Raw genomic sequence first — 21,106 nt, 5'->3', positions numbered from 1 at the left:
TTTTTTAATAGTGTTCTCTTCTTTATTTCTTTATTTTTATTTTTGGCTGTGTCGGGTCTTCGTTGTGGCATGCAGGATCTTCATTGTGGCATGCGGGATATTTTTGTTGCAGCAGGTGGGCTTCTCTCTAGTTGTGGTGCACGGACTTCTCTCTGGTTGTGGCGTGAGGGTTTTCTCTCTCTAGTTGTGGTGCGTGGGCACCAGAGCACATGGGCTCTGTAGTTTGCAGCATGCGGGCTCTCTAGTTGAGGCGCGCTGGCTCAGTTTTCCCGCGGCATGTGGGATCTTAGTTCCCCGACCAGGGATCGAACCCGCGTCCCCTGCATTGGAAGGCAAATTCTTTACCACTGGGCCACCAGGGAAGTCCCTAGTATCCTCTTCTTGCTTCATGTATGTAGTATTTTCTCTTATCTCTCTGACGATATTGAGAATGCTTTATGTATATTTTTCCATTTGCATTTTCTGCTTCCTTCAGGTGACTTTATTCTGTCAGCTCATTTTGGTCTCTACCTTTCATACTTGATGTTTCCTTCTAAAGTCTGTTGATCCTTAGCTATTTGCTCACATTTAAGAGTGGGGAACTAAAGAACTGCAAATTGGTAGTGCTTGTCAATTATTATCTTTGCTATTTTGCTCTGACTGGACTATTTCAGTGGATACCTGATACCAGTGTCCTAGGCTGTTGTTGTTTTGGTTTTTTTTTTTTTTCTCTTGGATTTGTCAAATTCCCTAGAGAAGCTCCTCCAGTCTCCCACCTGGAGAGAGTATCTCTGGCTGCCACCATTTTGGTTGCTAAATGTAGGAAGAATGCTGGGCCCAGGGTTTCAGTGCTCCTTATGTACATTTCACTCCATCCCATTTTCAGTACAATATCCATGCCCTCAACTCTGCCAAATGCCCAACCCCATTCTCATCTAGATACCTTTTGCTGTATCTTCATATTGTTGTATCTACACCCCCTCTTCCCAGGTGTGAGAGGGACAGTTGCTGTACATATTTGGGAGGGGATCCAATGGTCTGTTTCTTAAATAGGCTTTCAAACAATCCTTTTCTCCATCCCTTCTCTACCCCTAATTCCAGAGATATCTAGTGCTTCAATTCTTAAGCCTTTGGGAGTTCTTCAGCTAAACTGAGTTGCTTCTTAGGTCCTCCGTTGCTGGCTTGTTATTCAACATTTTCAAGTCTGCTAAGTCATTTAACACTTTCCATTTGCTTTCTCTCTCCTAAAACTGTGATGCTGTGAGTCTTCTCTATTTCTTGTGGTTTTATTGCCTTATTTAAAAAGATATTTGCTATCATTTTAGTGGATTTTCAGGAGGAAGCACACATAAATTAATATGCTAAAGCTGCCACTGTGTATTGTTTTTCTTACCATTCAATCTCAAATGTCACAACAGATGCACAAACAGGTTCTGGGAACCTGCTTTTGTTGTTGCTGTTTTTATTGAAATATAATTGATTTACAATGTTGTGTTAGTTTCAGGTGTACAGCAAAATAATTTAGTTATATATATATGTATATATATGTGTGTATGTATATATTCTTTTTCAGATTCTTTTCCCTTATAGGCTATTACAAAATAGTATGATTCCCTGTGCTATACAGTTGGTCCTTGTTAGTTCTCTATTTTATGTGTAGTAGTGTGTATATGTTAATCCCAAACTCCTAATTTATCCCTCCCCCCGCCTTCCTCCTTTGGTACCATGAATTTGTTTTCTATGTCTGTGGGCCTATTTCTGTTTTGTATGTAAGTTCATTTGTATCATTTTTTTAAGATTCCACTTATAAGTAACATCATATGATATTTACTTCACTTAGTATGATAATCTGTAGGTCCATCCATGTTGCTGCAAATGGCATTATTTCATTCTTTTTTTGACTAATATTCCATTGTACATATATATACCACATCTTTATCCATTCATCTGTCAGTGGACATTTAGGTTGCTTCCATGTCTTGGCTACTGCAAATAGTGCTGCAATGAACTTTGGGGTGCATGTACCATTTCAAATTATGGCTTTCTCTGGGTATATGCCCAGGAGTGGGATTGCAGGATCATATGGTAGCTCTATTTTTAGTTTTTTAAGAAACTGCCGTACTGTTCTCCATAGTGGCTGTAGCAATTTACAACCCACCAACTGTAGAGGAGGGTTCCTTTTTCTCCACACCCTCTCTAGCATTTATTATTTGTAGACTTTTTAATGATGGCCATTCTGACTGGTGTGAGGTGATACCTCATTTTAGCATTATAGTTTTGATTTGCATTTCTCTATAATGAGCAATGTGGAGCATCTTTTCAGGTGTCTTTTGGCCATCTGTATGTCTTTTTTTTTTTTTGGCCGCACTACGTGGCATGCGGGATCTTAGTTCCCCAACCAGGTAGAGAACCTGTGCCGTCTGCAGTGGAAGCATGGAGTCCTAACCACTGGACCACCAGGGAATTCCCATCTGTATGTCTTCCTTGGAGAAATGTCTGTTTAGATCTTCTGCCCATTTTTTGATTGAGTTGTCTGATTTTTTAACATTGAGCTGTGTGAGCTGTTGGTATATTTTGGAGATTAATCCCTTGCTGGTTGTTTGCAAATATTTTCTCCCATTTCTGTAGGTTGTCTTTTTGTTTTGTTTATGGTTTCCTTTGCTCTGCAAAAGCTTTTAAGTTTAATTAGATCCCATTTATTTTTGTTTTTATTTCCATTACTCTAGGAGATGGATCCAAAAAGATATTGCTGTGATTTATGTCAAAGAGTGTTCTGCCTGTGTTTTCCTCTAGGAGTTTTATAGTATCTGTTTTTACATTTAGGTGTTTAATACATTTTTGAGTTTATTTTCTGTATGGTGTTAGAGGATGTTCTAATTTCATTCTTTTACATGTAGCTGTCCAGTTTTTCTGGGAACCTGCTTGTGAAAGTGTTCATGACACCTACTCTGAGCATGGTGAAAAGTCAGGAGAAGCCACTTATCACACTGTCTAGAACCTTGCTATTTAAAATATGTTCTGTAGGGACTTCCCCGTCAGTCCAGTGGTTAAGACTCCATGCTTCCAATCCAGAGAATGCAGTTTCGATCCCTGGTCGGGAACTAAGATCCCACATGCCACCCAGCATGGCCAAAAAATAAAAGGTAAAAAACAAATAAATAAATAAAATAAGACAAAATAAAATATGTTCTATAGACCAGCGTCACTGGCATTACCTGGGAATTTATTTTTAAATGCAGAAACTCAGCACCCCCCTCAAATTTACTGAATCAGAATCCACATTTTAACAAGATCTCCAGCCAATTCATAGCAAATAAAAAAATCAAGAAGCACTAAATCCGTAACAATGGCCCTTAATGTTCCATTCAACAGTATTAAGTTATGTTTGGAGATCAATTGACCAGGATCTTTCAACTTCAATTCACACAGCTATCCTTAGTGGTATGACCTAGGAAAAACAACGGTTAGTAACAAAAATTGAGTGATGATTTAGAACAGATGCTGGGACTTCAAGCTCTGAACATAGTTATGGCAATTATCAAGGTAAAGACTGTCTAAGTTATTCAAAAGAAGGCCAAATACAGACACAGTTTACTTTAGTGGAAAGAGTGTAAAGTGATGTATTTCTCATCCATCTAATTGGGAACCAGACTTTACAAGGAAAGAATTTATTCTTATTACAAAACCCTGATAAATACATGATATTGACAAAGATTAGAGCAGTCAGTTAACCCTTGCCTTGGCCAACACTTTGAAGAATTAGAAAGAAGCACCTGCTGCCTTGAAAATAAGGCCATCTATTCTTTCCAATCCAGGTCCTTTCCAGATCCAAGATATTAAACCTCAGAAGAAAAGCTCACATATTGAAATTTTTCATTTGGTGCAAGGTGTGGGAGGGATTATGCTCTGTGAAATCTCCTAAAACTGGAACAATGTAGCTATTAGCTTTAGTCATTTAGGATTTTCGGATTATAGCTACAAATTGAGTGCATTGACCTTAAATGAACAAGCCTACCACCAGCAGGCCAAAGGCTAGTAAGATTAGCCAACTGTCTGAGATAAGGGAGTTGGTCAGGTTTGCAGAACAAGTTAATGCAGTACGAGCAGAATTCATAATAGAGTCAACTGACTCAGGTGAATTACTGCAAACCATGGCTGCCATAGAAAGTAGAGGTAAGCATTTGTGTAGAGTCTGCCTTGAAAATACAAATAAGGAAAGTGAGCGAGAAGAAGTGTCATTGTACAGTTACATAAGGACATTGTCAGTGCCCAGTGCTGCTGGACCAGCTGGATGAGTCCTGGGCTGAGCTCAGCAAGAGGAGATTTTACTTGAGAGGTTACATAAACAGAAAAAGAACCATGTCATTTGTAAAAGCATGCTCAGGCTGGTGCTAGTGCCAGGGGTTAAGTCAAAAAAATGATTCAAACTGCAAGAACATGTCAGGGTACTAATGGCTGTGGAAAATGTTCTCCAGCTGCGGCAGCTGCAACTGGGTGAATGCAGTACAGTAGTGGCGCTGCTTTCTCGCTATGATCTGTGGTCCCTCAGCGGCCGGAGACCCCAAACACAGTAAGTTAAACAAAATGAGAAGACAGAGAAATATGCAGCAGGTGAAGGAGCAAGGTTAAAACCCACCAGACCTAACAAATGAAGAGGAAATAGGGAGTCTACCTGAAAAAGAATTCAGAGTAATGATAGTAAAGATGATCCAAAAGCTTGGAAATAGAATGGAGAAAATACAAGAAACGTTTAACAAGGACCTAGAAGAACTAAAGAGCAAATAAACAATGACGAACAACACAATAAATGAAATTTAAAATTATCTAGAAGGAATCAATAGCAGAATAACTGAGGCAGAAGAATGGATAAGTGACCTGGAAGATAAAATAGTGGAAATAACTACTGCAGAGCAGAATAAAGAATGAAAAGAATTGAGAACAGTCTCAGAGACCTCTGGGACAACATTAAACTCACCATTTGAATAATAGGGGTCCCAGAAGAAGAAAAGAAAAAGAAAGGGTCTTAGAAAATATTTGAAGAGATTATAGTTGAAAACTTCCCTAACATGGGAAAGGAAATAGTCAACCAAGTCCAGGAAGTGCAGAGAGTCCCATACAGGATAAATCCAAGGAGAAACATGCTAAGACACATATTAATCAAAGTATCAAAAATTAAATACAGAGAAAAAATATTAAAAGCAGCGAGGGAAAAGCAACAAATAACACACAAGGGAATCTCCATAAGGTTAACAGCTGATCTTTCAGCAGAAACTCTGCAAGCCAGAAGGGAGTGGCAGGACATATTTAAAGTGATGAAAGGGAAAAACCTACAACGAAGATTACTCTACCCAGCAAAGATTTCATTCAGATTCGACGGAGAAATTAAAACGTTTACAGACAAGCAAAAGTTAAGAGAACTCAGCACCACCAAACCAGCTTTACAGCAAATCTTAAAGGAACTTCTCTAGGCAGGAAACTAGAGAAGGAAAAGACCTAAAGAAACAAATCCAAAACAATTAAGAAAATGGTAATAGGAACATACATATCGATAATCACCTTAAATGTAAATGGATTAAATGCTCCAACCAAAAGACATAAACTGGCTGAATGGATACAAAAACAAGACCCGTATACATGCTGTCTACAAGAGACCCACTTCAGACCTAGGGACACATACAGACTGAAAGTGAGGGGATGGAAAAAGATATTCCATCCAAATGGAAATCAAAGAAACTGAAGTAGCAATTCTCATATCAGACAAAATAGACTTTAAAATAAAGACTATTACAAGAGACAAAGAAGGACACTACATAATGATCAAGGGATCGATCCAAGAAGAAGATATAACAATTGTAAATATTTATGCACCCAACATAGGAGCATCTCAATACATAAGACAAATGCTAACAGCCATAAAAGGGGAAATTGACAGTAACACAATAATAGTAGGGGATTTAACACCCCACTTTCACCAATGGACAGATCATCCAAAATGAAAATTAATAAGGAAACACGAGCTTTAAATGACACATTAGACAAGATAGACTTAATTGATATTCACAGGACATTCCATCCAAAAACAACAGAATACACTTTCTTCTCAAGTTCTCATGAAACATTCTCCAGGATAGAGCATATTTTGGGTCACAAATCAAGCCTTGGTAATTTTTTTTTTTTTAAGCCTTGGTAATTTTAAGAACATTGAAATCGTATCAAGTGTCTTTTCCTACCACAACGCTATGAGACTAGATATCAATTACAGGAAAAAAAACTGTAAAAAATACAAACACATGGAGGCTAAACAATATGCTACTAAATAACCAAGAGATCACTGAAGAAATCAAAGGGGAAATCAAAAAATACCTAGAAACAAATGACGATGAAAACACAATGACCCAAAACCTATGGGATGCAGCAAAAGCAGTTCTAAGAGGGAAGTTTATAGCAATACAATCCTACCTCAAGAAACAAGAAACATCTCAAATAAACAACCTAACCTTACACCTAAAGCAATTAGAGAAAGAAGAAGAACAACAACAAAAAACCCCAAAGTTAGCAGAAGGAAAGAAATCATAGAGATCAGGTCAGAAATAAATGAAAAAGAAATGAAGGAAACAATAGCAAAGATCAATAAAACTAAAAGCTCTTCTTTGAGAAGATAAACAAAACTGATAAACCATTAGCCAGACTCATCAAGAAAAAAAGGGAGAAGAGGATCATGAGAGATTTCTACAAGCAACTATATGCCAATAAAATGGACAACCTGGAAGAAATGGACAAATTCTTAGAACAGCACAACCTTCTGAGACTGAACCAGGAAGAAATAGAAAATATGAACAGACCAATCACAAGCACTGAAATTGAAACTGTGATTAAAAATCTTGCAACAAGAACTTCCCTGGTGGCAGAGTGGTTAAGAATCCACCCCCCAATGCAGGGGACACGGGGTCAAGCCCTGGTCCGGGAAGATCCCACATGCCAGGGAGCAACTAAGCACATGCACCACAACTACTGAGCCTGTGCTCTAGAGCCCATGAGCCACAACTACTGAGCCCACGTGCCACAACTAATGAAGCCCACACACCCAGAGTCCGTTCTCCACAACAAGAGAAGCCACCACAATGAGAGCCCATGCACCACAAGTAAGAGTAGCCCCCACTCGCCGCAACTAGAGGAAGCCCGCGAGCAGCAGCGAAGACCCAACGCAGCCAAAAAAAAATCTTCCAACACACGAAAGCCCAGGACCAGATGGCTTCACAGGCGAATTCTATCAAATATTTGGAGAAGAGCTAACGCCTATCCTTCCCAAACTCTTCCAAAATATAGCAGAGGGAGGAACACTTCCAAACTCATTCTATGTGGCCACCATCACCCAGATACCAAAACCAAAGATGTCACAAAGAAAGAAAACTACAGGCCAATATCACTGATGAACATGGACATATATACACTACCAAACGTAAAATAGAAAGCTAGTGGGAAGCAGCCGCATAGCACAGGGAGATCAGCTCGGTGCTTTGTGACAACCTAGAGGGGTGGGATAGGGAGGGTGGGAGGGAGGGAGACGCAAGAGATATGGGAACATATGTATATGTATAACTGATTCACTTTGTTATAAAGCAGAAACTAACACACCATTGTAAAGCAATTATACTCCAATAAAGATGTAAAAAAAATTTACTATTTTCCCTTTGTAATTCATAAGTACTTTCTGGGAAACACTTTGAGATTATGTAAATACCTTAATTCTCATCAAATTTTCACCACTGGCTTTAGCATCCATTCACAATTCTTGCTTGAATCAATTATTTCTGTGATGCTTGCAAAATGGTGATTTTCTAACTCCATCATTCTTCTACATTTATTAATTGGTATTCTACAGTAAGGAAGAGCTATTTATTTATTTAATCTATATCAACTCATGGATTCCTATTTTATTCAATGGGTTATAATTTGTTACCATCATTGTTTATTTTGATGCTCAAATAGTCTAGATTTAGCCAGTGGGAGCCAAGTCGCCTCCCCCTCTCCCCTTTTAAAAACATATCTTTATCATTCTTTGAATATCTTTATCATTCTTTGAATATTTTCTTACTTTCTAGCAAAACAAGATATTCCAGGTTCATCTTGCACTTTCCCTACCTCAGCCCTGGATTCAGCCATTTCTTCAAGGAGCCTGGTCTTCTTCTGGTGGCCTTTGTACCAATACCTCCAATTCCAGTCCAACAGTACAGGGTTGATTGTTGCCTTCTCCCTTTTCCTATTTATAAATTATTTCTCCAATAGTGAGAATTATGGCTTCCATTATCGTCAATCTGTGTATTTATACAACTTCCTATCTTTCTCCTGCCCCTAACCAATATACTGACCCACCAGCCACTTCCTTAGCCTTTTGGACCTCACCCCACTGGTTCTGGCCATGCCCACTGCCTCCTTGGTGGCAAGGTGCCATCTCCTCAGCCTCCATCCCACTGGTGGCCATCTCCTTGATCCTGAATGTGCCGGTTGCTGTGGTCTCCTCAGCTCTGAATATGCAGCCCCTCCAGCGGAAGAGGAAGGGCTAATTAGTTCTCTAGTGTTTTCCTCTATACAAGACTGTGAACTCCTTAGGGCATGGACCATATCTATTTTATCACTGTATTCTCTACATCTGTATAAAGTCAGACATATAGTGGCTCAATAAATAATTGTTGCATAAATCAGTGAATGAAGGTGATGTTTGAATGGGCTTTGGTAAATTCCTTATTGCTGTCCATTTGGATTGTTTCTGATGGTTTCCTTAAGGTACTCTTCCTATTTACAGAAATTGCTGATTCAAAGGGTATGGATAGTTTTTTGTTTTGTTTTGTTTTTAGCTTTGATGCATATTTTCCAGAAATATCAATCCAGTTTATTATACAACAATGTATAAATAGTTCTAGAAAATGGGAAGAGGAGGACCCTTCCTGAAAGATGAGTGGAATAAGACAAGGATTACTGGGGGAAAAAACTTAAATCAATTTATATAATAAAGACCTGAGGTGGGGAGGGAGGGTGGAGAAGTGAAAGATTAGAAGGCTGAGAGTAGAGGAAGAGGGGGTGGTGGATCAAGGGTGAGAATAAAGATTTAGCAAAAAAATCAATGAGAGTGGAAATAGTTGATGGGGCAAGGTGATTGCGAAGAGTGAAAGGAAATAAGATCCATAGCCTGAGTTGGAAGAAAGGAAAATCTGTTCTTTGTACTATGGGCAAAATCATAAGGATTAACTGGGATGTGGATAAATTGGCGGAGTGGAATGGGGCAGGGCACTGAAAGAGATTAACCTGAGGTCTCTAATTTCTCATATAAGTAAAAGGCAAGGTCATCTCCTGAGAGAAAAGGAAATATGAGTGGATAAATGCAATTGAGGGAGGTGAAGGGAGACTAGAGGTTGGGGAGCATGAGCGGAAATTGATTAGTGACCATGTAGTGGCACCAACCTTCACAAAAGCTGTGGAATTGGTTAACTGTAGTGCTCAGCAGTAGGGATATAAGAGCAGAGAAGCACCCATTGGTTTACCCATATTTAAGGGTTTGCTTCATTGTCTAGGGGAGCAAAATCTGTCACCCCGATATGTGTCTTTTTGGCATGAGGATTATTTTAGGCTAATTATATTTAAGAAACAGAAGACTCAGGAAGTCCTTCTTTTTACCTCCTCCTTAACTGCCTACAGAATTTGGATACAGGCCTGGCCCAGGGAAAGCACTATCACCAGAGATACCCACAAAGAATGTGGACTAGGTATGGTAGGGGGAACCCTGCAGGGCCTGGAGACCAAAGTCCTCTCTGTCCTATTGTCTCTCCACGGCATAGCAAATATTTGTTTACCAAACATTTGCTCTTTTTCATCTTCCTGTGAGTTGCCTTTCTTCCCTTTGAAGTCCCAGACCCCTACCCGCTTCTCCTTACTCCTGAATGACGCGTATACCTTATTTTGCCTGTCTTTGGAATCTCCTATGTTTGCCTGGATTCCTCGTATATACGTAATTTAATTTTTTTTCTTCTGTTAATCCGTCTTATGTCATTTAAATTATTCAACCAGTCAAAAGAACTAAGGGAGAAGAGGGGAGAATTTTTCCCTCCTAACAGTTGGTAGGGTCAAAGGAACTGGGGACAGAGTGGAGTACATAACATCGTATTGTTGGGTTTAGGCTAATCCTGGGGTGGGGGTGGGCGGTGGAGAAAGCAAAGGGGCAGGGTGATGTATTGCAAGAATATGAAGGGCTCTAAAAACTTTTCTTTAATTTAGAAAATACATAAAAAGCTCATATATATCAATAAGAAAATAACTGAACACAAAAATCATGAACAAGAAATAACAAAGAAATGAAATGTTCTGCCTCACTAGTGAGCAAAGAAATGTGAATTTAAATACAGAAATAACATTTTTCATTTTCTGTAGTAACAAACACAAACTTTTTAGAAAGACAAATTCTAAATACTGGTAAGTTTGGGGAAAATGAACATGTTCAAACACTGCTGAGGGTAAAGATAACTACAATACTTGTAGAGAATAATTTTCAAATTTATCAAGGGTCTTCAAAAATTTATATCCTTTGAATTAGCAATTCCACTTCTTGGCACCTACACTAAGGAAAAAAAACAAATGCAGAAAAACTCTCACACAAAGACATTTGTAGCAGCAAAATTTACAATACTGAAAAGTTAGAAATTAACTAAATGTTTCATAATATAGGAATCCTTAAACAAACTTTGCTGCTGAAAGATGTGCTACTACATAACCATTATTAATGACATTTTGAAGAAGTTTAATAGCATAAGAGAAAAGTTTCGGTTAAATTAAAAAGGCAGGATACAAAGCTGCATATTCAGTATAATCTCAAAGATGTATATACAAACATTATTTAAAAACTAGAAGGAAACACATCAAAATTTAATCATGGTTATCTCTAATTGATAGAATTATGGATAACTTTTTTCATGTTTTTCTATATTTTCGAATTCCCTGTATATCATTTCATAATTAATAAAGTAAATAAAACGCACACATTTTATTTTTATTTATTTTTATTGTAGTAAAACATATATAACATAAAGTTTACCATTTAAATCATTTTAAGTGAGCATTAAGTACGTTCACGTTGTTGTGCAACCATCACCACCATCCGTCTCCAGAACTTTTTCATTTTCCCCACCTGAAACTCTGTACCCATTAAACACGAACTTTCCATTTCCCCCTCCTCCAGGCCCTGGTAACCACTATTCTACTTTCTGTCTCCATGAATTTGCGTATTTTAGGTACCTCATATAGGTGGTGTCATACGATCTTTCTCCTTTTGTGACTGGCTCATTTCACTTAGCACAGTGTCTTTGAGGTTCATCCACGTTATAGCGTATATCAGAGTTGCATCCCTTTTTGAGACTGAATGAAATTCCATTGTATGTATATACCACATTTGTTTACCCATTCATCCATCTGTGGATATTTAGGTTGTTTCTACCTTTCGGCTATCGTGAGTAATGCTGCTATGAACACGAGAGTCCAAACAGCTGTTTGAGTCCTGGCTTTCAATTCTTTTGGGTGTATACCTAGAAGTGGAATTGCTGGATCATATGGTGATTTTGTTTAATTTTTTGAGCCATGCTGTTTTCCACAGTGGCTGCACCAGTTTACCACACATTAAATATTTTTTTAAGGAATTATATTTTTCTTAAGCACCTAGACAGGAAGGCTGATATTGTAAATCTATCCAAGTTAACAAATGAATTTAATGTAAACCAATTGGATTTGACAAATTGGTAATGAAGTACACCTGGAAGAAAAATGCTTGGGAATATCGTAAAAATATTTGAAAAAGAATAATGAGGGGAAACTTGCCTTACCAAGTGTCAAAACTTGTTTTGCCATAGTGATAAAACTGTGTGGTCTTAACACAGAGACTTACAAATAGTTTTGTAGAATACAGAATCCCCAAACAGAATCATGAATATATGAAAGTATAAGGCTGATGTTTTATTTTTTTTTAAACATTTTTATTGGAGTATAGTTGCTTTCCAATATTGTGTTAGTTTCTACTGTACAATAAAGTGAATCAGCAATACGTATACATATATCCCCTCTTTTTTGGATTTCCTTCCCTTTTAGGTCACCACAGAGCATTGAGTAGAGTTCCCTGTGTTATACAGTAGGTTCTCATTAGTTATCTATTTTATACATAGTATCAATAGTGTATGTATGTCAATCCCAATCTCCCAATTCATCCCACCTCCCCCTTTCCCCCGTGGTATCCATGTGTTTGTTCTCTACATCTGTGCCTCTATTTCTGCTTTGTAAATAAGATCATCTATACCAATTTTTTCAGATTCCTCATATATGCGTTAATATATGATATTTGTTTTTCTCTTTCTGACTTACTCCACTCTGTATGACAGTCTCTAGGTCCATCCATGTCTCTACAAATGACCCAATTTCGTTCCCTTTTATGGCTGAGTAATATTCCATTGTATATATGTACCACAAGGGATGATGTTTTAAATTACTTAGAAAAGAATGGATTTTCACTAACTGGTGTTGGAACAATTGACCATCTGTGCCAATTATCAATTTATTGTTCTTAGCTCCAAATTCATTCTTCAGAACCTGCTCTGTGACAATGGACTGGACTGTTCAAGCAGTTCCTTTTTTTTTTTTTAATGTTTATTTATTTAGGTGCGCCAGGTCCTTTTTTTTTTTTTTACATCTTTATTAGAGTATAATTGCTTTATAATGTTGTTAGTTTCTGCTGTATAACAAAGTGAATCAGCTATATGTATGCATATATCCCCATATCCCCTCCCTCTTGAGCCTCCCTCCCACCCTCCCTATTCCACCCCTCTAGGTGGTCACAAAGCACCGAGCTGATCTCCCTATGCTGTGCAGCTGCTTCCCACTAGCTATCTATTTTATATTTGGTAGTGTATGTATGTCCATGCCACTCTCTTACTTTGTCCCAGCTTACCCTTCCTCACCCACCATGTCCTCAAGTCCATTCTCTATGTCTGCGTCTTTATTCCTGTCATGCCACTAGGTTCATCAGTACCAGTTTTCTAGATTTCATATATATGCGTTAGCATACGGTATTTGTTTTTCTACTTCACTCTGTATGACAGACTCTAGGTCCATCCACCTCACTACAAATAACTCAGTTTTGTTTCTTTTTATGGCTGAGTAATATTCCATTGTATGTATGTGCCACATCTTCTTAATCCATTCATCTGTCGATGGACACTTAGGTTGCTTCCATGTCCTGGCTATTGTAAATAGAGCTGCAATGAATATTGTGGTACATGTCTCTTTTTGAATTATGGTTTTCTCCAGGTATATGCCCAGTAGTGGGATTTCTGGGTCATATGGTAGTTCTATTTTTAGTTTTTTAAGGAATTTCCATATTGTTCTTCATAGTGGCTGTATCAATTTACATTTCCAACAACAGTGCAAGAGGGTTCCCTTTTCTCCACATCCTCTCCAGCATTGTGCTGTGTCTTAGTTGTGGCACATGGGATCTTCATTACAGCATGAGGACTCTTAGTTGTGGCATGTGGACTTCTTAGTTGCGGCATGCAGACTCTTAGTTGCAGCATGCATGCGGGATCTAGTTCCCCGACGAGGGATCAAACCCGGGTCCCCTGCAGTGGAAGCATGGAGTCCTAACCACTGGACCACCAGGGAAGTCCCTCAAGAAGTTTCTTAAATTAAGTACTGTCAATAGAGGCTAGTAGAGGGTGTTGGAGGGACATCACAGGGGGAAGGGTGTCCTTCCTGGTGTGTGTGTGTGTGTGTGTGTGTGTGTGTGTGTGTGTGTTCCATGGCCCTTAGTGACCTCACAGTCTGAGTCTAGAACTAACGATCACCTTACTTTGGCCCTTTCAATGCAGACAGTTTTTTTTTAATTTCTTTTTTTATTGAGATATAGTTGATATACAATATTATATAAGTTGCAGAAGCACAGCATAGTGATTCACAATTTTTAAAGGTTATATTCCATTTATAGTTATTATAAAATATTGGCTATATTCCCTGTGTTGTACAATATATTCTTTATTTTTTTTTTTAATTTTAATTTTGGCTACATCAGGTCTTCATTGCGGCATGTGGGATCTTCGTCACGGCACACGGGATCTTTTTGTTGCTGCATGCGGGTTTTCTCTCTCTAGTTGTGGCGCATGGGCTCCAGAGTGCGTGGGCTCTGTAGTTTGTGGCACGCAGGCTCTCTAGTTGAGGTGCGTGGGCTCAGTAGTTGTAGCACGCGGACTTAGTTGCCCCATGACATGTGAGATCTTAGTTCCCCGACCAAGGATCGAACCCACGTCCCCTGCATTGGAAGGCAGATTCTTTACCACTGGACCACTAGGGAAGTCCCTGTACAATATATTCTTGTAGTTTATTTATTTTATATCAATACACAGTAGTTTGTACCTCCTCATCACTACCCCTATTCTGCCCCTCCCCCCCCACGGTAACCACTAGTTTGTTCTCTATATCTGTGAGTCTGTTTCCTTTCTGTTATATTTACTAGTTTTATTTTTTAGATCCACATATAAGTGATATCATACAGTATTTGTCTTTCTCTGTCTTATTTCACTTAGCATAATACCCTCCAAGTCCATCCATGTTGTTGCAAATGGCAAAATTTCATTCCTTTTTACAGCTGAGTAGTATTCCCTTTTGTGTGTGTGTGTGTGTGTGTGTGTGTGTGTGTGTGTGTGTGTGTGTCTAAAGCTAACTCTGCAAAATAAGATTTTAAGATTTATGGAGGCAAACAAATGATTAGAGAAAGATAAAATGACTCCTGAAGGCTAAGGCTCTTCTTTGGCTTCTTTGTCTCAGACTCTGCCTCTGGCACCATCTTCCTCCTTCCCTTCTATGTTGCCTATGCCTCCTCTATACCCTCAAATCTCCCATACTAATTCCCTTGCCAAACTTCCCCTTTTCTCTGAAACTCTTCCCACTCCCTTTTCCTCTGAATTTGTCAGAACCTGTCCCTTTAAAATTAAGCCTTCTGGGACCTCCCTGGTGGTCCAGTGGTTAAGAATCCACCTTCCAATGCAGGGGATGTGGGTTCGATCCCTGGTCGGGGAACTAATATCCCACATGCTGCAGGGCAACTAAGCCCATGTGCCTCGACCACTGAGCCCGTGTGCTCTAGAGCTCATGCGCCACAACTAGAGAGCCTGCATGCCGCAACTACTGAGCCCATGCGATCTGGAGCCCGCGTGCTCTGCAGCCCGCACGACAACAGCTAGAGAGAAGCCCGTGCGCCACAAGGAAGAGTCTGCGAGCTGCAATGAAAGATCCCGCATACCACAACGAAGATCCCGCATGCCACAACTAAGACCTGACGCAGCCAAATGATTAATTAAATTAAGCCTTCTTAGGATCCAGAGGGTAAACCATTAATTTCTTATATTCCCTGAACTAAAGTTGAACTGTAAACCATAGTCAAAGATTTTCCCAAAGTAACTGAAAATCCTCACAGATTTGCTGAGGAATATAATATAGTCATTCAGCCATATCAGCTTGGTTTCTCTGACTTACATCAACTAGTTCATATGCTTGTCGGTGAAGGCCAGGCCCACCATTAGATGAAAATCGCTAACTGGGAAAGTCCTGTAAGTTCTCTAGAATTACAACTAGGAGACCAGCCTGTTTCTTATATGGTCAGGCTCAGGCAATCACAAGGCGACTTCATCAAGAAATTCCTAGGGATTTTCCAAAGCCTGTTGATCGGAACCAAATTCAGGCTTGCACACAAAAATCTGATGAACCTGTTCATAACTATTGTAATCAACTTCAGATTGTTTTTGAAGAAAATTCTGGTCTTCCTTCAGATGTTGATAATAACCAGCTAGCTTTTAACTCTATGTTTATTAATGGGATGAACCGGGAGATTTCCCTTTTAGTAAAAAGGACCAGGATGGAATCAGAAACTATCTCCACTCCAGATTTAGTTATCTGGCAAACCAGCTCCCTTACACTCTCTAGATGAGTCATCTCTAAGGAAGGTCACCAAAATTCTTAATATACAATTCTGGAAAATGAAGGCTCCTAAATGAAACCAACACCCTCCTAGTTTCTGCTATTATTGCAAAGATCCAGGACACTGGGAAAGAGATTGCTCCAAATTTAAGCACTTTAGGTGCCTTCAGCCGTCTAACCAGCCTTTCCAACTTCCTCCCAACTCTTAATGTTGGGGCTCCAAGGAACTGTAGTTGGGACTCTTCCCAATCCTCCCTCCTAATCAACTTTGAGAAACATTTCTCCAGATTGGGGATGAATTTTTTCCAGGTCTAACTGACACTGGAGCCACACTCTTGGTGCTCAGCCCCACTACTATAAAGCAGCCCCTGCCTCAGAGAGCTAAAACAGTTCAAATAGTGAAGATCTCCAATGAATAGGTTAAGAGGTTCCTGCCTCTTAACCTATTGCCTTTGTTTAGGCCCTTCGAGAGAGATACGTACTTTTTCCCTTAGTAACTCTGCCCCTATTCATTCTAATATTCTTTCCATATCTGAGACTTCTTAGGAGTATTAAGCCAGAATTTCTTTCCCCCAAAAGGAGGAAATAATTCTAGAATTTGACAGTAGTCATTAAAGTAAACCACCAGGTGAATTAAATGACTCTTTGACATCTTTTATTTGTTCCACCTCTGATGTTAATAGAGCTGATTCTGGAAAAACTGATTGTTTGTCCCTATTGAATTAGCTACCATCCTTCTTATGGACAAAATCTCCAAATGATGCTGGCAAAATTTATAGTGCATCTCCCATGAAAATTCAAATAGGTCCCTCAAAACCTCTTCCCAATATTAATCAATGCCCTGTAAGTAAAGAAAGCCCTTCAAAGCATAAAGCCCATAATAGAAGATTACACAGCTCAAGGCCTCATTATCCCTTGTACTGGCCCCTGTAACACTCCCATTTTACCAGTAAGAAAATCTAAGGGCCGCGGGTGGACATTTGTCCAGGACCTCCGAGCAATAAACAACATTGTTATCCCTTGACACCCTGTTGTTCCTAACGTTATGTTACTAGCATCCATTCCCACCGAAAGTAATTTCTTTTCTGTAAATGATTTATGTAGTGCATTCTTCAGTATTCCAGTTGATGAAGCTAGCCAATACCTTTTTTCCTTCATTTGGGAAGAAAAACAATTCACTTGGACAGCAATGCCTTAGGGTTTTACTGTGAGTCCTTATTTCCTCCAAATCCTGAAAGCTGATCTGGATGATATAAAGCTCCCTGGAGGTTCTACTTTGTTGCAATATGTGGAGGATTTGATTTCTTTGCTCTCCTTCTCAAGCTTCCTCACAGGAAGGAAGTATCTACTTGCTAAAGCTTTTAACTTTAAAAAGCCATAAGGTCATCAAAGAAATTTTTCTGTTTGCCCAAACTCTGGTTTGATAGGGCAACAGTCCCCAACCTTTTGGGCACCAGGGACTGGTTTCATGGAAGGCAATTTTTCCACGGACGGGGTGGGGGCGTAGGGGGTGGGGAGGGGATGGTTCAGGCAGTGATACCAGCGACGGGAGGCCATGCGGAGCAGCAGAGGAAGCTTCCCTGCTTGCCCACCACTCACCTCCTGCTGTGCAGCCCGGTTCCTAACAGGCCACGGACAGGTACCAGTCCATGGCCCAGGGCTTGGGGACCCCTGCAAGAGGTCATCTGATATCAGAACAAGGGCTACACCTAGATCCAGATAGACTTTGTGGTGTCCTAAATTTCCCCAAACCCAAAACTAAGTGAGGTTTTCTCTGGCTAGTTGGCTATTGCCAAAATTGGATTCCAAATTTCTCTTTTATGGTCAAACCTCTGTATGTTTTACTAAACAATAACAACTCTGACCCAATTTTATGGACAACATAGCTTTCAAGTCCTTAAAGGAGTCTGATGAACCCAGTGCCCTTAGTCATACCAATGATCAGACTTTTGTTTTCCTTTTTGTATTTGAAAAGGAGGGAAATGCCCTTGGGGTACTCACCCAAATACATTGGACCACCATTGACCCATTAGTGTATTATAGCCAGAAACTGAATCCTGTGGCACAGAGATTCCCCCCTACCCCCTTGCCCTAGAGCCGCTACAGTCACTGCCCTTTTGGTTAAGACTATCAGAAAAATCATTATGGGATCCCCTTTAACCATTTTTGTACCTAATACAGTCAGCCACCACAACTCTTATGAAGTCTTTTTGTTAACCGCCCCTCACATTATTCCTTTATGTTGTAGTAATCTTAACCCTGCTACTCATTTTGTTGTTGTTGTTTCAATAAAAATTATACAAATTTAATGACTCTCAGGGAAGAATTAAAAACACCCCCATGTCCACATATCAGCAGAACTCCATTTATACTTGTTATTCTTTTTTTTTAAAATTGAGGTATAATTGACATACAACATTATAATAGTTTCAGTTGTACAACATACATGATTCCATATTTGTATATATTGTGAAATGATCACCACAATAAGTCTAGTTAACATCCATCACCACACAGTTACAGAATGTTTCTCTCGTCATGAGAACTTTAAAGATTTACTCTTAGCAAATTTCAATAGGCAATACAGTATTAATATAGTTGCCATGCTATGTATTATATCCCCATGACTTATGTATTTTAGAATTGGAAGTTTGTATGTTTTCATCCCCCTTCACCCATTAACCCTGCTACTCTTCTCCCCTCCATTGCCAACAAAGTCCCTCACAATTTCTTTTTTTTTTTAATTTATCTATTTATTTATATTTTATTTTTGGCTGCCTTGGGTCTTCGTTGCTGGGTGTTCTCTAGTTGCAGCGAGCGGGGGCTACTCTTTGTTGCAGTGTGCAGGCTTCTCATTGCGGTGGCTTCTCTTGTTGCAGAGCATGGGCTCTAGGCACGCGGGCTTCAGCAGTTGCGGCATGTGGGCTGTACAGCGCAGGATCAGTAGTTGTGGCGCACGGGCTTAGTTACTCCGCGGCATGTGGGATCTTCCTGGACCAGGGCTTGAACCCTTGTCCCCTGCATTGGTAGGTGGATTCTTAACCACTGCGCCACCAGGGAAGTCCCTCTCACAATTTCTTAATGCTGACAGATCATCTTCTCACTCTTTGTGATGATCTAAAGGAAGTTCCTTTAGGTAACACTGACTTCTTGTGGTTCACTGCTGGTTCTTATTTAAAAGGTGACAATGGCAAATATTGTGCTAGGTGTGCTACTGCAACTTCTTTTGATGGATTTTCCTACATTTGTAGGCAAATGGATTTCCTACAACTTCCTGTGTCTAATGGATATAAATATGTTTTAGTCATGATCTGTATGTTTTCACACTGCATTGAAGCCTTCCCTTGCAAGCAGGCTACTGCCGCTTCTGTGGCTAAATTCCATTTGGAAAAGATTACCCCTACCTGGGGAACTCTTCTCAAACTTCATAGTGATTGAGGAACCTATTTTACTGGCCAGGTACTTTGACAGGTTTGTACTCTTTGGCCAGTTTTACAACACTTTTACTGTGTTTACCACCCTCGATCCTCTGGTTTAGTTGAATGCACCAACAACATTATTAAGACTTATTTGGCAAAATTTGTAGAGGCCCTCCAAATACCTTAGCCAAAAGCATTGACACTGGTCCTTCTTATTTCAGATCCACCACTTCCGGAACTCATAAAGTCTCACCCTTTGAGATAGTACAGGATGCCAAACACACTTGGCTCCTGCTTCTTTTGACCCACAACTGATAAAAGGAGAGAAACTCCAGTATTGCAAAGGCCTAATTGTTTCTATTAAAAATAGCCATGTTTTGTTAGAGGAGTCTTTTCACAGTGGACTCTCAGGAGGATGAAGACCTTAAGCATCACAAGTTGCAAAATGGAGATTTCATCTATAGCAAAAGACATCTCCCGAAGAACTCTCTTCAACCTTGTTGGAGAGGCCCCTATCAGGTACTGCTAACCAACCCTTGTGCCACTGAACCCCAAGGAAAAGACTCTTGGATTCATGTGACACACTTAAAGAAAGCACCGACTAATGAGAACTTACTGTATAGCACAAGGAACTCTACTCAGTGCTCTGTGGTGACCTAAATGGGAAGGAAATCCAAAAAAGAGGGGATGTATGTATAGTACAGCTGATTCACTTTGCTATATAGCAGAAACTAACACAACATTGTAAAGCAACTATACTCCGGTAAAAATTTATTTTAAAAAAAGAAAGAAAGAAAGCACCAAACACTGACTGGACCTGTACCTCATCTGGTGACCTAAAAGTAAAGATTTCCTGGAATTGAAGCAGATGACATCTGATGAGACAGCTTTTCCAAGATATCTGGGTCAGGCCTATTGGAAGTTTGTCACCAAAACTTTGATGGTGACACTATGCTTCAGATGATCTCCAATGTCTTATTTTCTTGATAACATATGGACTTTAGATAAAAAGAAGTGCCTGAGTGGGGCTTCCCTGGTGGTGCAGTAGTTAAGAATCCACGTGCCAACACAGGGGACATGGGTTCAAGCCCTGGTCCGGGAAGATCCCACATGCCACGGAGCAACTAATCCCGTGTACCACAACTAGTGAGCCTGCACTCTAGAGCCTGCGAGCCACAACTACTGAAGCCCACGCACCTAGAGCCTGTGCTCCGCAACAAGAGAAACCACCGCTATGAAAAGCCCGTGCACTGCAACAAAGAGTAGCCCCCACTCGCCACAATTAGAGAAAGCCCACATGCAGCAATGAAGACCCAACGCAGCCAAAAAATAAAATAAATAAATTTATATATAAAACAAAAGAACAAAGCTGGAGGCAAAACCCTCCCAGACTTCAGACAATACTACAAAGCTACAGTAATCAAAATAGCATGGTATTGGCACAAAAACAGACATATGGATCAATGGAACAAAATAGAGAGCCCAGAAATAAACCCACACACCTATGGTCAATTATTCTCCGACAAGGTAGCAAGAATATACAATGGAGAAAAGACAGTCTCTTCAGCAAGTAGTGATGGGAAAGTTGGACAGCTGCATGTAAATCAATGAAGTTAGAACACTCCCTCACACCATACACAAAAACAAACTCAAAATAGCTTCAAGACTTAAATATAAGACTATAGGGACTTCCCTGGTGGCACAGTGGTTAA

This window comes from Delphinus delphis, chromosome 11 (assembly GCF_949987515.2).
Source record: "Delphinus delphis chromosome 11, mDelDel1.2, whole genome shotgun sequence".
In the NCBI taxonomy this organism is placed as follows: Eukaryota; Metazoa; Chordata; class Mammalia; order Artiodactyla; family Delphinidae; genus Delphinus; species Delphinus delphis.
The sequence above is the reverse complement of the archived record's forward strand: the minus strand, read 5'-3'. Positions refer to the sequence as shown.